Genomic DNA, 14,657 nt, shown 5'->3' with positions numbered 1-14,657 from the left:
TCCTAAAATCATGGGGTCTAGGATGTCACCCTAATTCCTCTCAAGGCATAGCTGTCCCTTTAGAGTAGAATGAAAGTAATATCATGGCTGATAAATCAGGAACAGAGAATTAGAAAGATGGGCTATTTGAAAACCAAAACTGCCTATTATACGCTCTGTCTTGGAAACAGGAAGAGGAAGATAGACTGAGAGGGGACGTTAGTTTTTAGTAACTGTTTTTTAAAACTAACAACAGAGGAAAAAAGACCAGAACCACAAACAAAGTTAACATTTCGTACTTCAGAATCATTTGATCATTAAAAAACTCCCTAGTCTTAGGAGGGGTTGTCCCTAGATAAGTGGTTCTGTTCTGAACTGGGTGAACATGGATGAAATATAGGGTCTCTTCCCCAAATCACTCCTCCTCAGTATCCCATGATGATGGAAATCCCCGGGGTTAACTTTTCTTTCCTTTTGGCTAGAGTTAGGAATCTCATTTAATGCATTCCACTACTGTGTCTCAGTTTACAAATGAGCTAATTGAGGCAGGGAGAAATAAAACAATTAGAGCAAGTTCATACAGCTGGTAAACCACACAGCCCAGGATTAGAACCTGGATTCGTTTGATTCCAAACTCTATCACACCAGTGGGCCCAGTGTATATTCACTCTTTTAGGATTGGGTACCTTCTCTGTCAACTCCGTTACATGGTTCACTAAGCAAGTAGCCAAGAGCTCAGACTGTGATGGACTTTGGGGTCAGGAGGGAGTGGGTTTGAGTCTTGACTCCATCACTGATTGATCAGTTGTGTGACTTTGGAAACCTAACCTCAGTCTACTCAAAAGGAGTCTAGGCTGTGAGGATGAAGTCCAACAAAGCATGTGGTAAATATTTCACAAGACTATTTTAATATTTTAAAGCTATATATTCTCTAGTCATGAACAAGCAATGACAGAACCGAAGAATAGACAACAGTGATCAGAACAGTAACTAACACTTACTGAGCGCCCAGGATGGATTAGACACTGTGCTAAGTCCTCTCCATGTACTATCTTCATTCGTTCTCCTAACAATTTAATGAGGTCTGTACAGTTAACAACCTCAGTGCACAAAGAAAAAGCACATCCAGCTACAAGTAGAGGAGCCAGGAATTGAACCTCGGTGGATGGACCTGGGAGCTTGTGCTCACCACCAGGAGGTAAGCTTGCATGGGCCTTCTTGGGAAATTGGAAGGAGGTGGTGATACTTAGGGAGGGTACATAGGGGGCTTTGGTCCTGGGGGCAGCACGTGGGCTTTGGGCATTGCAGGGCGGGGAAGAAGGTGACAAGAACAAGGGTAAGACAAGAAACCCATGGAATGGGGAGTTGGGTGTTTGAAGCAGCTGTCACCTGTAAGATGATGTTGAGGTAAAGAGACTGAAGCTGAATTCCCAAAGTGAATCTATTGGATCTACTCTTCCCTTAGAGATGGTCTAGTCTGGTGGTCCCTTAGAGTCTCCCAAGGGGTGGGTGGATGGAGGTTGTGGGATGAAGGCTTAACAAATGGATCTTCAAAACCCTCTTGTTTACTTCAGCCACAGGAATTCCACTTTTTTCTTTTTTGCTTTTGAGGTACAACTTACATGACATAAAGCACAGGAATCTCAAAGATAAAGCTTGATGAGTTTTTATACATGTATACATCTGTGTAGCCACTACCCAGATCAAGATAAAGAACACTTTCTGCACCCCTGGGCAGGCTCTGTGCTGTCCCCTCCCAGTCAGTATCCTCCCCAGAGGTAACCACCTACTTGATCTTCCCTGTTTTTGGACTTCATGTAAATGGAATTACAAGGTTTATCCTCTTTTGTGTCTGGCTTCTTTTGCTCAAAATTATATCTGAGAGATTCATCCACGTTTTTGTGGGTAACAGTAGCCTGTCCTTTTTTGTTGCTGTGTGGAATTGTATTGTATGACTACACCGCGATTATTGATCTTTTCCACTGTTGATGAACATTGGCGTTGTTTCCAGGTTTTGGTATTATGAACATAGCTGCCATGAACATCCACGCACAAGTCTTGCGGTGGACAAATGAACGCATTTCTGTCGAGTGTATACTCATGGATGTATCGTGGGGTGGCTGCATGTTTAGCTCTGATGGGTAGAGCAGCTTTGCTTTCGAATAGATGTTGCATAGAATGGGGAATCCTCATAAGGTTTCACTTGGGGAAAGGGTGTGGTTGCTTAAATTTTTTTTTTTTTTAAAGAAAAAGTTTAAACTCCTCCAGTGTAATCCTCTGCATTTACAGATGCAGAGACTGAGTCTCAGAGAGGAAAGTGATTTGCTCAGACTCAAACTGCAGCAAAGCCACGTCTAGAACCCGATTACTAGACTGAAAATGTCTTATGGGTTTTTGAGCTCTCTAACATGGGGGCTAAATATCACTCAAACTGGCTGCTGGTCAGATGTGGAAAGGACACCACAATTTAAGTCAGAAGCCCTGGGTTCAAGCCCTAATATTGTCACTACACAATGTGTGACCCAGGAACGGCCTTCACCATGCCCTCCGATGAGACGTCCCTTCCTGCCCTGCTGGACCTCGGCTTCTATGTAGTCCTAGAGAGCAGGACCTCACAGAGAGGCCCTAAACCACGTATCCTGGCACCACTGCAGGAGAAATGTCAATCTTCCACGTGTCTGTGTTAGTCCACTGTCCCTTTAAAGATTGTGCCTGCCTCTGTGTCTTCCCTGACAGGTCCATGGGAAGGCTTGTCCCGGTTAGGTCCCAGCTGCCTCTTTTTTAGGAGTCAGTTCACGACTAGTTGCAAAGCATTCTGGGAAACAAGGAAGATTGCAATGAATCCTCCTTGTAATGGAGAGAGTGACGGGTTTACACCTGATCTCGGGACCTCGCTTCCACCCAAGCTCCTCACACAGTCAGTCCTCTGAGGGCTATAGGAATTGGGTGGAAATAACAGCAAGGGTGGGCACTTTCTTTCTTTCTTTCTTTTTTTTTTTTTGCGGTACGCGTGCCTCTCACTGTTGTGGCCTCTCCCGTTGCGGAGCACAGGCTCCGGACGCGCAGGCTCAGCGGCCATGGCTCACGGGCCCAGCCACTCCGCGGCATGTGGGATCTTCCTGGACCGGGGCACGAACCCGTGAGGGTGGGCACTTTCTAAGTGTCAGCCTCTGTTTAAGGCTCTACCTGTGTTAACACCTTTAGTTCCCACCGTGTGTCATTGAGGGAAGAATAGTTGTTATTCCCATTTTACAGGTGAGACAATCAGAGAGATTAAGTAACTTGTTCAAGGGTCAGCCAGTGAGCGGAAGAGGGGGATTCAAACTCCAGAGCCCATCCTCTTAACTGCTGTCCTCTGCTGCTTCTCCATTTTCAGATATGATGTTTATTATTTTTGCAATGATCATAGCTCCTATATTATTTCCCATTTCATAGATGAAGAAACCAGGGTTCAAAGAGTATTCACAGCTGCCCCAGGTCACACAGCCAAGCGAGTGGCAGAGCTGGGACTTGAACTCACGTCCGTCAGACTCTGCAGCCTGAACCCTGCCTCCCAGGAAGGGGAAGGAGTGAGAAAAGATAGGAAAAGGTAAATATAGGGGCCCGGCTTGGAATCCCTCACCACAGGGCAGGTGTTCCCCAGCCTGTGATGTTTGGGTCCGTTATCTTCAAAAGGATGAGTTTTGTTTTCATGGTTTGGAAATTCCACAGTAGGACACAAACATCATGAGCAATGGCTCTGCCCCAGCTACACCCACCTCCGCTCTTGGCCAAGACTGCTTTCAGGATGTGACAGCAAAATCTTGCCTCAGAGTTGGAGCCTGAAAAAGTCAGGGCTCCCCTCTGGGTCTGGGGAATAGGTGTTTCAGGAAGTGGTTTCATTCTGAGTGGAGAAAACTGCTGTCCAAACCCCATCGCATGCCACATTTCAAAATTCTGCTTCAAGGTGATGGTATCGGTGTGCATCCCTGATGAGTAACAGGCACCAAGTGATGGAGCTGGAATCGTTGTTTGGTGGCCACCAAAGGCTGGGGAAGAGCTGAGAGGCTAGCATATAATGAATTAGGCATTGCCTGGTTTCCTGACCAGCATCACCATCAACTGATGCTCAACATGCAGAGCTGGCCTTGAGGGAATCCAGGATCAGTGTGACAATAACTCACATTTATGGAGCACTTGTTATGAACCAGGAGTCAGGCTGAGTGTGATACACACACCATCCACCGAATGCTCAGACAATACTGTGACATCGGTTTTATCGCTCCTGGTTGAGAGATGGGGAAGCTGAGAGTTTAAGTGGCTTGCCGCAGGGTTGAGCCTGGATCTGAACCTAGGTCAGACTCTATGTGCACAAACTGAACACGTGCACCTTGACTGCCGTGTGGAGCATAGACTGTACGGGGGCAAGGGTGGAGCTGGAAGACCAGTTAGGAGGTGACTACAGTAGTCCAGGTGAGACAGATGGATGCTCAGACTAACATAGTGTTGGAGAAGTATAGTTTATTTACAGTATTATATTAGTTTCAGGTGTATAACTTAGTGATTGAATATTTTTATAGATTATACTCCATTTAAAATTATTGTAAAATATTGGTTATATTCCCTGTGCTATACAATACATTCTTGTATCTTATTTATTTTATACCTAGTAGGTTGTACCTCTGAATCCCCTTCCACTATCTTGCCTCTCCCCACAACCCTTTCCCACTGGTAACCACTAGTTTGTTCTCTGTAGCTATGTCTGTTTCTGTTTTATTATAGTCATTTGTTTTATTTTTTAGATTCCACATATAAGTGATAACATACAGTATTTGTCTTTCTCTGTTAGACTTACTTCACTAAGCATTTAACCCTCCAAGTCCATCCATGTTGTTGCTAATGGCAAAATTTCATTCTTTTTTATGGCTGAGTAATATTCCATTGTATATATGTATCACATCTTCTTTATCCATTCATCTGTTGATGGACATTTAGGTTGCCTCCATATCTTGGCTATTGTAAATAGTGCTGCTATGAACATTGGGGTGAACATATCTTTTTGAATTAGTGTTTTCATTTTCTTCAAATATATACCCAGGAGTAGAATTGCTAGATCATATGGTGGTCCTACCTGATCATACACTCTTGGTGTGAATCTTGGTTTAACACCTGACTTCACCACTGGACTCTAAGTGCATGAGGACAGGGGTGGGGCTGGTTTGCTCACCAGTGCATGCTTCGTGTCAAGCCCAGGGCGTGGCACACAGTAAGAGTGCAACACAAAATTGTTGACTGAGTGAATGAGCAGGTGTTTAATGCAGTGAATAAATGAGCAGATGGCTTTCCTTTTGCAGAGCAATGCAGGCGCCTCTGAAAGGTTGTTTGAAAGGCAAATATAATACCAAATCTTATTCCATTTACTTTAATTACAGTACTAAGGAGGGGGAATAAATCTTGCCCTTGAAGTATATTAAAGTCATATTTTAAAATCTGGATTGTCTCTTCCACTCACTTATTTTTTAAAATGATAATTTCCTGATAAGACATAAATAAGTTCCTGACGTGGCTCCACCACTAACTAGCTGCTGATTGTAGACAAGTCAGTTGAACTCTGCCTGTCAGTATCTACCTTGTATGGGTCGTGGGAGACTGTGAGTTGGTGGTGTGAAAGCACTTTGAAAGCAAGGTCTTATTTATAATCCATTCTTCTCAGCCTTGTTAATAACAAGAAGGAACAGGCTGTGTGCCAGAGAGAGTTGAGTTGATTTGCAGGGCTGGAGGATTGAGGCCACAGAAAGAAATGAAAAGGAATGAGATTGGTTGAGAAATACTTAAGGTGGGGGGATAAAGGGGAGAGGGGGCCAGAGATCATGAAGGCTGGGGGTTTATGTCTACCAGGCTAAGCAAAAAGGGGGAGGGGACTGATGGTTTCTGAGCTGGGGAAGGTGACCTGAATAGAATCACCCTGCTGGCCAAATTCCCATATGAGGGAAGGAAAAAGAATAATCCCCCTTGGCTGGCCCTGTGGTTACAAAAGAGTGATGCTGGGCGTCCCCCAGGTGACCTTGGCTGCTCAGGGCTGCAGCTCTGCAGGCAGGTCTAGGAGGCTGCACCCTGCCTGGCAGCCATGGGAGGGCAGAGCACCAGGTGAAGTCCACTGCCCAGCACAATCTGGGTTCAGTCACTGGGAGTGGGCAAGGAAGCCCCCAGGCCCAGATCAGGAGCAAAGCCAGAAGGGCAGAAGCAGGAGAGGCCCGCGATACAGGGCCCTGGAGCCAGGCAGGGAGTGTGAGGAGTAGGCAGCTCAGAGGGGGCATCCTGGAGAGCCCTGCCTGGGTAAAGGGGCAGTGGCTCCACAGCAGTAGGTTGCTGGTCCCCTGAAGGAATGGGGCTCCGTCATTGCCAGCAGGCTTTTCCAGGGAGCCTGGTTTGTTGTTTTTTTTTGCGGTACGCGGGCCTCTCACTGTTGTGGCCTCTCCCGTTGCGGAGCACAGGCTCCGGACGCGCAGGCTTAGCGGCCATGGCTCACGGGCCCAGCTGCTCTGCGGCATGTGGGATCTTCCCAGACCGGGGCACAAACCCGCGTCCCCTGCATCGGCAGGCGGACTCTCAACCACTGCGCCACCAGGGAAGCCCGAGGCTGGGTTTTTAATGTGGAACCATGCTTTTGGAGGAAAAACAAAAACCAACCAAACAAAAACACCCTGCAGGTCCAACAGGACTTCTGATGGCTGTACTTGGGATTCCCATTTGTGATCCCATTTGATCCCTTCCCTTCCCCGTCCTCCTCCTAGGGAAAAAGCCCTGCAAACTCAACTAACGAATCCTCTCTCTTTATGAGGGAAAGATAGTCTCTTGTCCTGCTTACACAGAACTGCTGTTGTCAGTTACTTCTCCCCCAGCCCCGTTCTTCTCACTGGAGCATTTAGTAGCAGCAACGTTGGTATTAACTGGAGTCAACTGAAAAAGAGACATTCATTCATTCAACAAACCTCCCTCTAGGTGTCATATCCCTTGGCGCTGCGGACACCTTGGTGATGAACACAGAATTTACATTCCAGGGGGCGAGGCCGACTACTAGAAGTAAACAAACATAAAGTGTCAGCTTGTGATAGGCACTATGAATAAAGATATGCAGGGAGAGGAGAGTGAGTGACTGAGTCAGTTATTTTAGTTGGAAGACCTGGAGAGGCCTCTCCACCCTCCCTCCCTGGCTCGCTCTCAGTGATTTAACAAGATTTCACGGGGCTTCCCTGGCCTCACTCATGGATGCTAACGAGCAGCTGGGGGTTAGCTGAGTAGCTGCAGGGATTAAAAAAGGGTTTCCCCTTCACCCCCTGGCCTCTGAAGTAGGCTCAGCCGCCAAGGGGAGCAGGTGCAAAGCTCAACTCCTGATTACCAGTAAGTATTTCCATTTGCCTGTACAGCTGGAAACATCTGACCCCTTGCGTCTGCTGGGAGGAAGGAGGCTGCCGGCTGCAGGACAGTGAACAGCAGCGGCAGGGGAAGCTCCAGGCTATGGTCATCCATCTCCTGCTCAGACTGCCTTACTCGAAGGGGAACAGACACACAGGACAGGGTAAGTCAGAGTAGGCCTCACTGCACCAATGTGTCTCCCCCCGACCAGGTCCCCCCCACCCCCGACGGAAATCTTGCTATTGGATGGTCTCATTTTTTGAAGGTGAAATTGCATCTTGAAATCTCTTCTTTACCAAGGCAGATAATTGTGGGAGGTGTGACTACTTCCCATCTCAAAGAGAAAAAGTTCTTACCGTGACCCACAAGGCCCTGTGTGAAATGCAGTCCCCACTCCCTGGGTGGACTGCATAATCTTTGGGGCCCAGTACAAGATGACACACTGGCCCCTGCATTATTGTGACCCCCCTGAGGGCAGAGTTCTGTCTGTTTCGGTTGGATGGCTGCTCTATTGCCAGTGCCTGGCCCCAGACAGAGGCTCACTATGTGTAGTTGTTGAATAAAGGCACAGTGTTTGAGGCATGACGTGGATGTGTTGGTAGGGTTTCTTTTAACATGTGTTAAGGACTTTCTCTGTGTCAGGCATGGGACTAAAGCAGTGGTTTTCAACGTTGGCTACAAATGAGAATCACTCCAGGAATTCTTAGAAATCCCAGTGCCAGGCTCCACCCCGCACCCATTCTATCAGAATCTAGAGAGGGAGGTATTTTTAAAGATTCCAACGTGAGGCCAAGCTTGACGACCAGGGGGCCAGCTGTATTCCGTTTGTTGTCAAAGGCTGCTGTACATCGGGATCACCTGGGCAGCTTGGCTCAGATGCCTGGGGCCATCTTCAGAGATTCTGGACCAGTAAGTTTGAGAAGGGGCTGTCCTGTTAGCAAAATCCCCAGGGGCTTTTGCTTACACTGAAATGTGAGACCGTGAATTATCTTGTTGAACCCTATGTTTATGCCCATTTTACAGACAAGAAAAAAAAAAAAGAGACTAAGAGAGGTTAAGTAGTTTGTCCAAAGTAACAAGGCAGGTAACTGGCAGAACTGGTATTTGAACCCAGGGCTTCTGAAGCCATGGTCTGGGCTTACGCATTGGCTCTCCTGCCTTTCCTCTGTGATGAAAACCTCAGTGTGCTCCGGGAATAGAGGGGCAGGTTGGTTGTGAAAATTAAATAAAAATTAAGGGGGTGCATGTAATACTATTTTGAAGATGGGTAAGGGGGGAGGAAACAAGTCCAGCAGGGAACTGACCTTCGTCCCTGGGGTCACTCAGGCTTTAAGGGGCAGAGCTGGGATTCCACCCCTGGTTTCTGGACTCCAGATCTGGCCTATTTCCCCCAGACCCTTAAGTTCCACATTAGCAAATGAATCACTAAGTACCTAGGGCATCCAGAATCTTTGTTGCTTGTGCATAGTAGGTTCTCAAGCAATGATGCCTAAATGAGTAGCCATAGGATGGCTGGCTGGCTGGGTGGGTGAGGGAGTAAGGGAGTGAAGGGGTCTGGGTGGCACACTTGTCTCTCTGGTGGAGTTACTTTCTCTATTTTTCAATTAGGTTGGAACCACTAGAGGGCGGGATTGGACAAGAGAAAACAGTGGCTTCACCACTGTTTCTAAGACTGGAGAAAATAATACGTTTGTGGTGTGGATTTAAACCAAAAGGGGAGGCTCTAATTCACAGAGCAATTAAAGTCAGCATTGCTTTCCCCTGGGCTTGCAGGCTTCTGAGAACCTTTTTCAAAACCACAGGAACACGTGTGGCCACCTTGACCTTTCTAGATTTAAAATCAACAGATCAAGGGGAGGGGGGCCCCACATCTTGGTTGCCCTGAAAAGTGGATGTTTATAGATAATAGGGAGTTTTTTTTAAAAAAAGATGTTTTGTAGCTTCCCAGGCTTTTACAACATTGATGGGAGTTAATGTTTCGAGAAATGGCATTATGATGAAGTTGTATGCTGAATTCATTTTCCGTAAATAAAACCATATATTTTCACAGATTGCTTTTTCTGCCCTATCATGGGGGGTGTGTGCTCTCAGTGGATGAACATTCTTTCCCCTTGCTCCACCCACCCCCTCTCCTGTCCAATAAGCCCTGGAGTAAGATAGACCTGGCTTTGAATCTGGGCTATGTTGCCACTGGTTGTGTGCCATTTACGTTCTTGGAGGTCAGAGTCATCAATTGGTAAAGAGGGAGAGGGATGATATTGCAGGTTTGTCATGGGGGTTCAAAGAGAACACGGGGAAAGGTCCCACCTTGGTGCCTCAGGCAGAGCCCTTAGCACATGGGAGCCATCTTTCATGTTACACCCCTTTTGCTTGGGACCAAGGTCAAGACCAAGAAGTAGGCACAAGTCTCCTTGGGAACTCCTTCTAGCTTCTGCTCCTTCCCCTTCTCTCTTCTCCTTTTGCATGAGGCACAAAAAGTTCTGTTGTCAAAAGAACAGCTGAGTCTTCAGTGAGAATTAACTAGTTGCTCCTCCCTGGGTCTACCACCAACTCACCCCAAGATTTGTGTTTTAGGAGATACCTGAATTGGGAGAGAGACCCAGAGGAAAGAATTTCAAATGGTGACCTTTACAACTTAGTGCTAATAATCATTATAATTATAATAACATTTGCTGGCACACATGATATGGTCTGCACCGTGCTAAATGTCCTATACGCATTATCTTCTTTAATTCTTATTGCAAACCCTGTGAGGTAGGTGTTTTGTTCTGTTCTTTTTACAGATGGGGAAATGGAGGATCAGAGAATTTAAGAAACTGGGGCTGAGATCACACAGCTATTAGGTGGCAAAGCTGGAGTCAAACTCAGGTCTGACTCCAAAGCTTGCCGTTGAGAAGGGGGCTGGGAATAAAATACGTGCCTCATTCATGCCACTCCACATTGAGGTCACAGAGAGGTGTAGCGTGTCAGGGAAGTTGAAGGGAAGGAGAGGGCGCATGTGACAGAGACCCAGAAAAACTTGATGGAGGTGGTGCCATTTGAGCAGTGCCCTGCGGATTAGGTAGGGTTCCAGCGGGCAGAGGTGAGGAGGGAAGAGGGCTTTACAGGTGAAGGAATCAACAAGACCAAAGGCAGAGAGGCGGGCAAGCATGGGGTTTGTTTGGGGGACATGGATGTCTTCAGTAATGCATCACCGTATAAGGCTGGTGCTACCTATCATGATTTGCATTTTATGGAGGAGGAAAGTGAGGCACAGAGAGGGTAATTAACTTGGCTAAGGTCACACAGCTAAGTAGTAGACCTGGCATTTGACTGACTCTAGAACCTCTTTAACGTGGAGATCACATATGATCTCAACTTAGTCACTAAGAGACTGCAGCTTCTGGAAGGATTCCAGGCCCAGAAGCACAACCACACCCAAGGCAGCCCACCAATGTGTACCCCACCTAGAAGTGGGTGGGGGCCAGGAGAGGGGAGAATACTGGAGAATACTGGGGAGCAGGACAACTATAGTAAGACTGTACCTTTGCACCACACCTGCCTTTCTTTTCCTCTGCCTTGGCATCCGGTTACTCTCTTGCATTCTTTTACACTGAATAATAATAATAGCTCATTAACCACATGCTGAGCCTGATATAATAATGCGGTAAGAGGTGGAAGTTGGTTTAGAAACCTGTGGGTCACGTAGAAGATTCAAGTGCAGCCACCACTCTCCTGCTTCCCTCCCTGGTGGTTCTCTTCCTGGTCTCACAACAGCTCCAGAAAGGTCCTTGAGGCTCAGGGAGTCTGACTGGCTTGCCGGGCTTGAGACTGCTGAGCAGACTGGGAGGCCGGATCCTCACCCCTGGCCCAGTGCTCTCTCTGTTGCCCCTGCCCTCCAGCCCTCAGAGCCATTAGGCACTACCGCTCCCTCCTGTCTGTCCTCAGGCGGCAGTTGCTCACGGACCCTGAATGTCCCCAACACCACCAGAGATCCTGGCCTCAGGCTCTTGTCACCTGAGAACTCTGCCTAAGGGGGCAGGAACCCCAGGCCACTGGCAGATCTGTTTATGTGGGTTTTAGGATCCATGGAACCCTGACTCGTTTCACATCTGTGACCAGAAACCGCCTTGGCCCTGGAGGGACATTTGTAGGGCAGGGGCATAGCCACAGAGGGACCAGGTGCAAATGGAAATCTCTTTTAGAGGAAGGTGAGGGGTGAGGGGCGCCGGAGGGGATTCCCAAGGTAGTGGGGAGGGTGGAGACCCACCTCCGTGTCAGTTATTCATCCATTCACTCAACATACACACATCGAACACCATATTCTGTGCCAGGGCAGTGTTGAAGGTGCTACAGAAACAGCAGGGAATAAAACAGATAAAATCCTTGCCCTCCTGGTCCCCCCTCCCCCATTCTGCTGGAAATGAGGGGGGCACGGGTGAGCAAATAAAGCAAATACGTAGTAAATTAGATGATGGTGACAAGTGACATGGATGAAAACAAACCGGGGAAGGGGGGCAGGAAGGGCTGGTGGGTTGGATTCTGTCTGCACATGCACCCTCATTCTAGTTCCAGATGGAGCTAGAATCAGGTTCTCTTTCTTCTAATCAAGCAGGTCATTATTCAGAGAACCCAGATTCACTCCATTTAGGTAAAATGCAGACAAGTCCAATATTTGGCAGGAGACACTCAGAGCCAAAGAGGGACTTAAGGGTGAAGCTGTTCTCTGCTCCATATGGGGCCAGTGCACAGAGCTGAGCTGACAGGGTGCAGGGGGTGCGCCCAGAAACCCGGCCCCCCTCAAATGGTGCGGGTGGGAACAGTACTTCTGTTAGTGGATCTCAGTGCTAAAGCGCAGAATGGACACGTGTCCTGGTGCCCCAGAGAAACAGAGGGCTTCTTGCTGGATGTTGTGGAGGTGGCCAGGCAGCTAACGCGGCGGGGAATTCTGGGACTTGGTTTTCCCTGACACGAGGCTATAAACCCAGAATGTGGCTATAAGCCCATCAGGTTGTTACATGTTAAACGGGGCTCTGGTACCCGAGCCAAATCAGCGTCAGTCACCTTCTATTTAGGGCCCACAAGCATCTCCTATGTTCACAGTCCATATGGAGGCCCAAGAAACACAGATTTATGAGACAATGGCTTTCTTTTGGCCATATAGTCCCATTCTGAGTTACTGGGGGCTGGGCTTCAACATATAAATTTGGCAGGGGACACAATTCAGCCTACAGCAGATGGGCAGTGGCTAGATCAAGAAAGGCCCGGGAGCTGCGTGAAGGAGTGTGGACTTCATCTGAAGGCAAGAGGGAGTCTCGCATAGAGTGGCGATGCTCGTGTTTGCATTTTACAGAGTTCTTATAGAGGCAGCGAGGGGAAAGACTTGGAGAAGGACAGGGATGGGTTCAGAAGTGCTGGGGATGCTCTCTAAGAGAACCTGGCAGAGGGAAGGTGCAGGGGGTAGAGACAACAACCTGTGATGGGTCACCTGGGGGAGAGGCTGGCAAGGTGAGTTAGATTTCTGGTTTGGACTCCTGGTTGCACCGTGGAAATCGTCACTGAGAGTCCTGGAGGAGAGCTTGGTCCAGGTGAAGGGGTCGGAGATGGGTCCAAGGTGGTGGTGGGGACATGCTGACTTTGAGGGGCCGGTGGGACATCTGACTGAGTGGAGGCTGGTCTCCAGCTCTGGAAAGAAAGCTGGACTGAGACATGGATTTGGGACTCATTAGCTCTGGGGGGGTAATTGAAGCCACGGAATGGAGGAAGGAGGGGTACTGGCTGTAAGTTTGAATATTCGGAAGTGAGCTGAAAACTCTTCTTGTTAAAGCTGGAGATGTGTGTGACCAGAATAACTAATGCTCTGCTGATATGGAAACCCTGCTAATTTTCATGCCCATGTTCTCCTGTCTGAGGAGGCACTGGGGGCCTGGGGTGAGGAGAGATCCTTGGGTCTCCTGGGTGTTAGCTCCCTTCCTGAGGCCCGAGAGGAATCAGCTCTTGAGACTTAATGAGTCACTGGATGCCCTCCTAGCTGAGTCAGCCCAGGTCCCCCTGCTGAGAAGGGCTCCAAGTAGCTCTCGGAGAACCACCTGCCTTGTTTATCAGAGGGGCGGGAGGGCAGGGGTGTGACTCCCAGGCCAGTGAGATGCAGTGTCTGGTCTACACAGGGTCAATAATGATGCCAGTGAACAAAAATCATTTGCTGGGCTTTGAGGGTACATAACATAATTTTGGTAGTCATAGCACATTCGTCTTTTTAAGATGTCTTTCTTGGACTGCTTTTAAAATAATAACAGCTGACATGTATAGAGTCCTCATTGGATGCCAGCCGATGTGCAAAGCATTTTACCTGCGCCGTGTCAATTCATCCTCACAGCTGGACACTGTAGTTGTGCCCATTTTGCTAATGAACACACGGAAGCTCGGAGGGGGACGGAGCTTGTGCGAGGTTGTGTGGTTTGAAGTAGAGGGGCCTGGATGATCAGCCCAGCAGGCTGATGTCAAGCCTCCCACCTTGTCACATGGCTGCTGCCCAGTGTGTTCATTTGTGGAAGGCAGATCTTTGCCTCCCCTGTTTCCCTGGCCTCACAAACACACCCGGGGCTCATTCCTAGCTCCCTCCCACGGGCTGGCATATGACTTGGGCAAGTTGCTTACCTCTCTGTATCTCAGTCTTCCTTCTTTAGTAAAATGAGAAAATAGCTCCCACTGGAACAGGACTTTGGAGTGAGTTTAAGGATAATGAGGCATAATTAGCTCCATGCTTGGAACATAGTAAGTGTCCGTGGCAGATGGTACTGCCCAGAGATGGCCATGACAATATCTATTCCATCCCACAGGCTCCTTTTCTCATGTGATGGTGACACTTTTGCATTGACCATTAGGTTTAGATTGCCTCTGCTTGAACCAGGATGTACCTTGGTAATCACCTTGGCCAACAGGGTATGATGGACGTGATGCTAGGTGACTTCTGAGGCTAGGTCATAAAAGTGTCTGCCTAGCTCTCTCACTCTGTCTTGAGACACATGCCCAGGGAGCCATGAACCAACACGTAAGTTGTGTGGTTACCCTGTGGCCGCCATGCTGGAGAGAGCATGTGGGGAGACCCCTCAGAGGTAGAGCCCCAGCTCTTCCAGCTCCCAGACCTTTGAGTGTGTCCAAAAAGTGTATCAACTCCTATTGGCTGTTTGGGAGTTAATGAGTGGCAATAAAGGCTAATTGGATCATCTGAGACCAGAAGGTTTGGACTGTGCAAATGAGGGACAACCAGGATGAAAGCCCTGTATGTGGCAGCTTAGGAAGGG

General features: G+C 48.2%; 1 protein-coding gene across 1 annotated transcript in view; it reads left to right on the top strand.

Annotated features, from left to right (window-relative positions):
* The window catches only part of ADRA1B (adrenoceptor alpha 1B), a 617,540-nt gene that overhangs the window by 64,515 nt on the left and 538,368 nt on the right, over positions 1-14,657 (top strand). Inside the window, exons 10-12 of the mRNA XM_027084407.1 lie at positions 915-1,177; positions 3,415-3,568; positions 7,386-7,537. The gene's annotated coding sequence lies outside the window, so the exon portion shown is untranslated. The remainder of the gene's footprint in view (positions 1-914; positions 1,178-3,414; positions 3,569-7,385; positions 7,538-14,657) is intronic.

Source organism: Aethalodelphis obliquidens, unplaced genomic scaffold, assembly GCF_003676395.1.
Source record: "Aethalodelphis obliquidens isolate GAN/ISIS:26980383/991018 unplaced genomic scaffold, ASM367639v1 scaffold52, whole genome shotgun sequence".
Classification (NCBI taxonomy): domain Eukaryota; kingdom Metazoa; phylum Chordata; class Mammalia; order Artiodactyla; family Delphinidae; genus Aethalodelphis; species Aethalodelphis obliquidens.
This window is presented reverse-complemented; position numbering and strand designations above follow the sequence as displayed.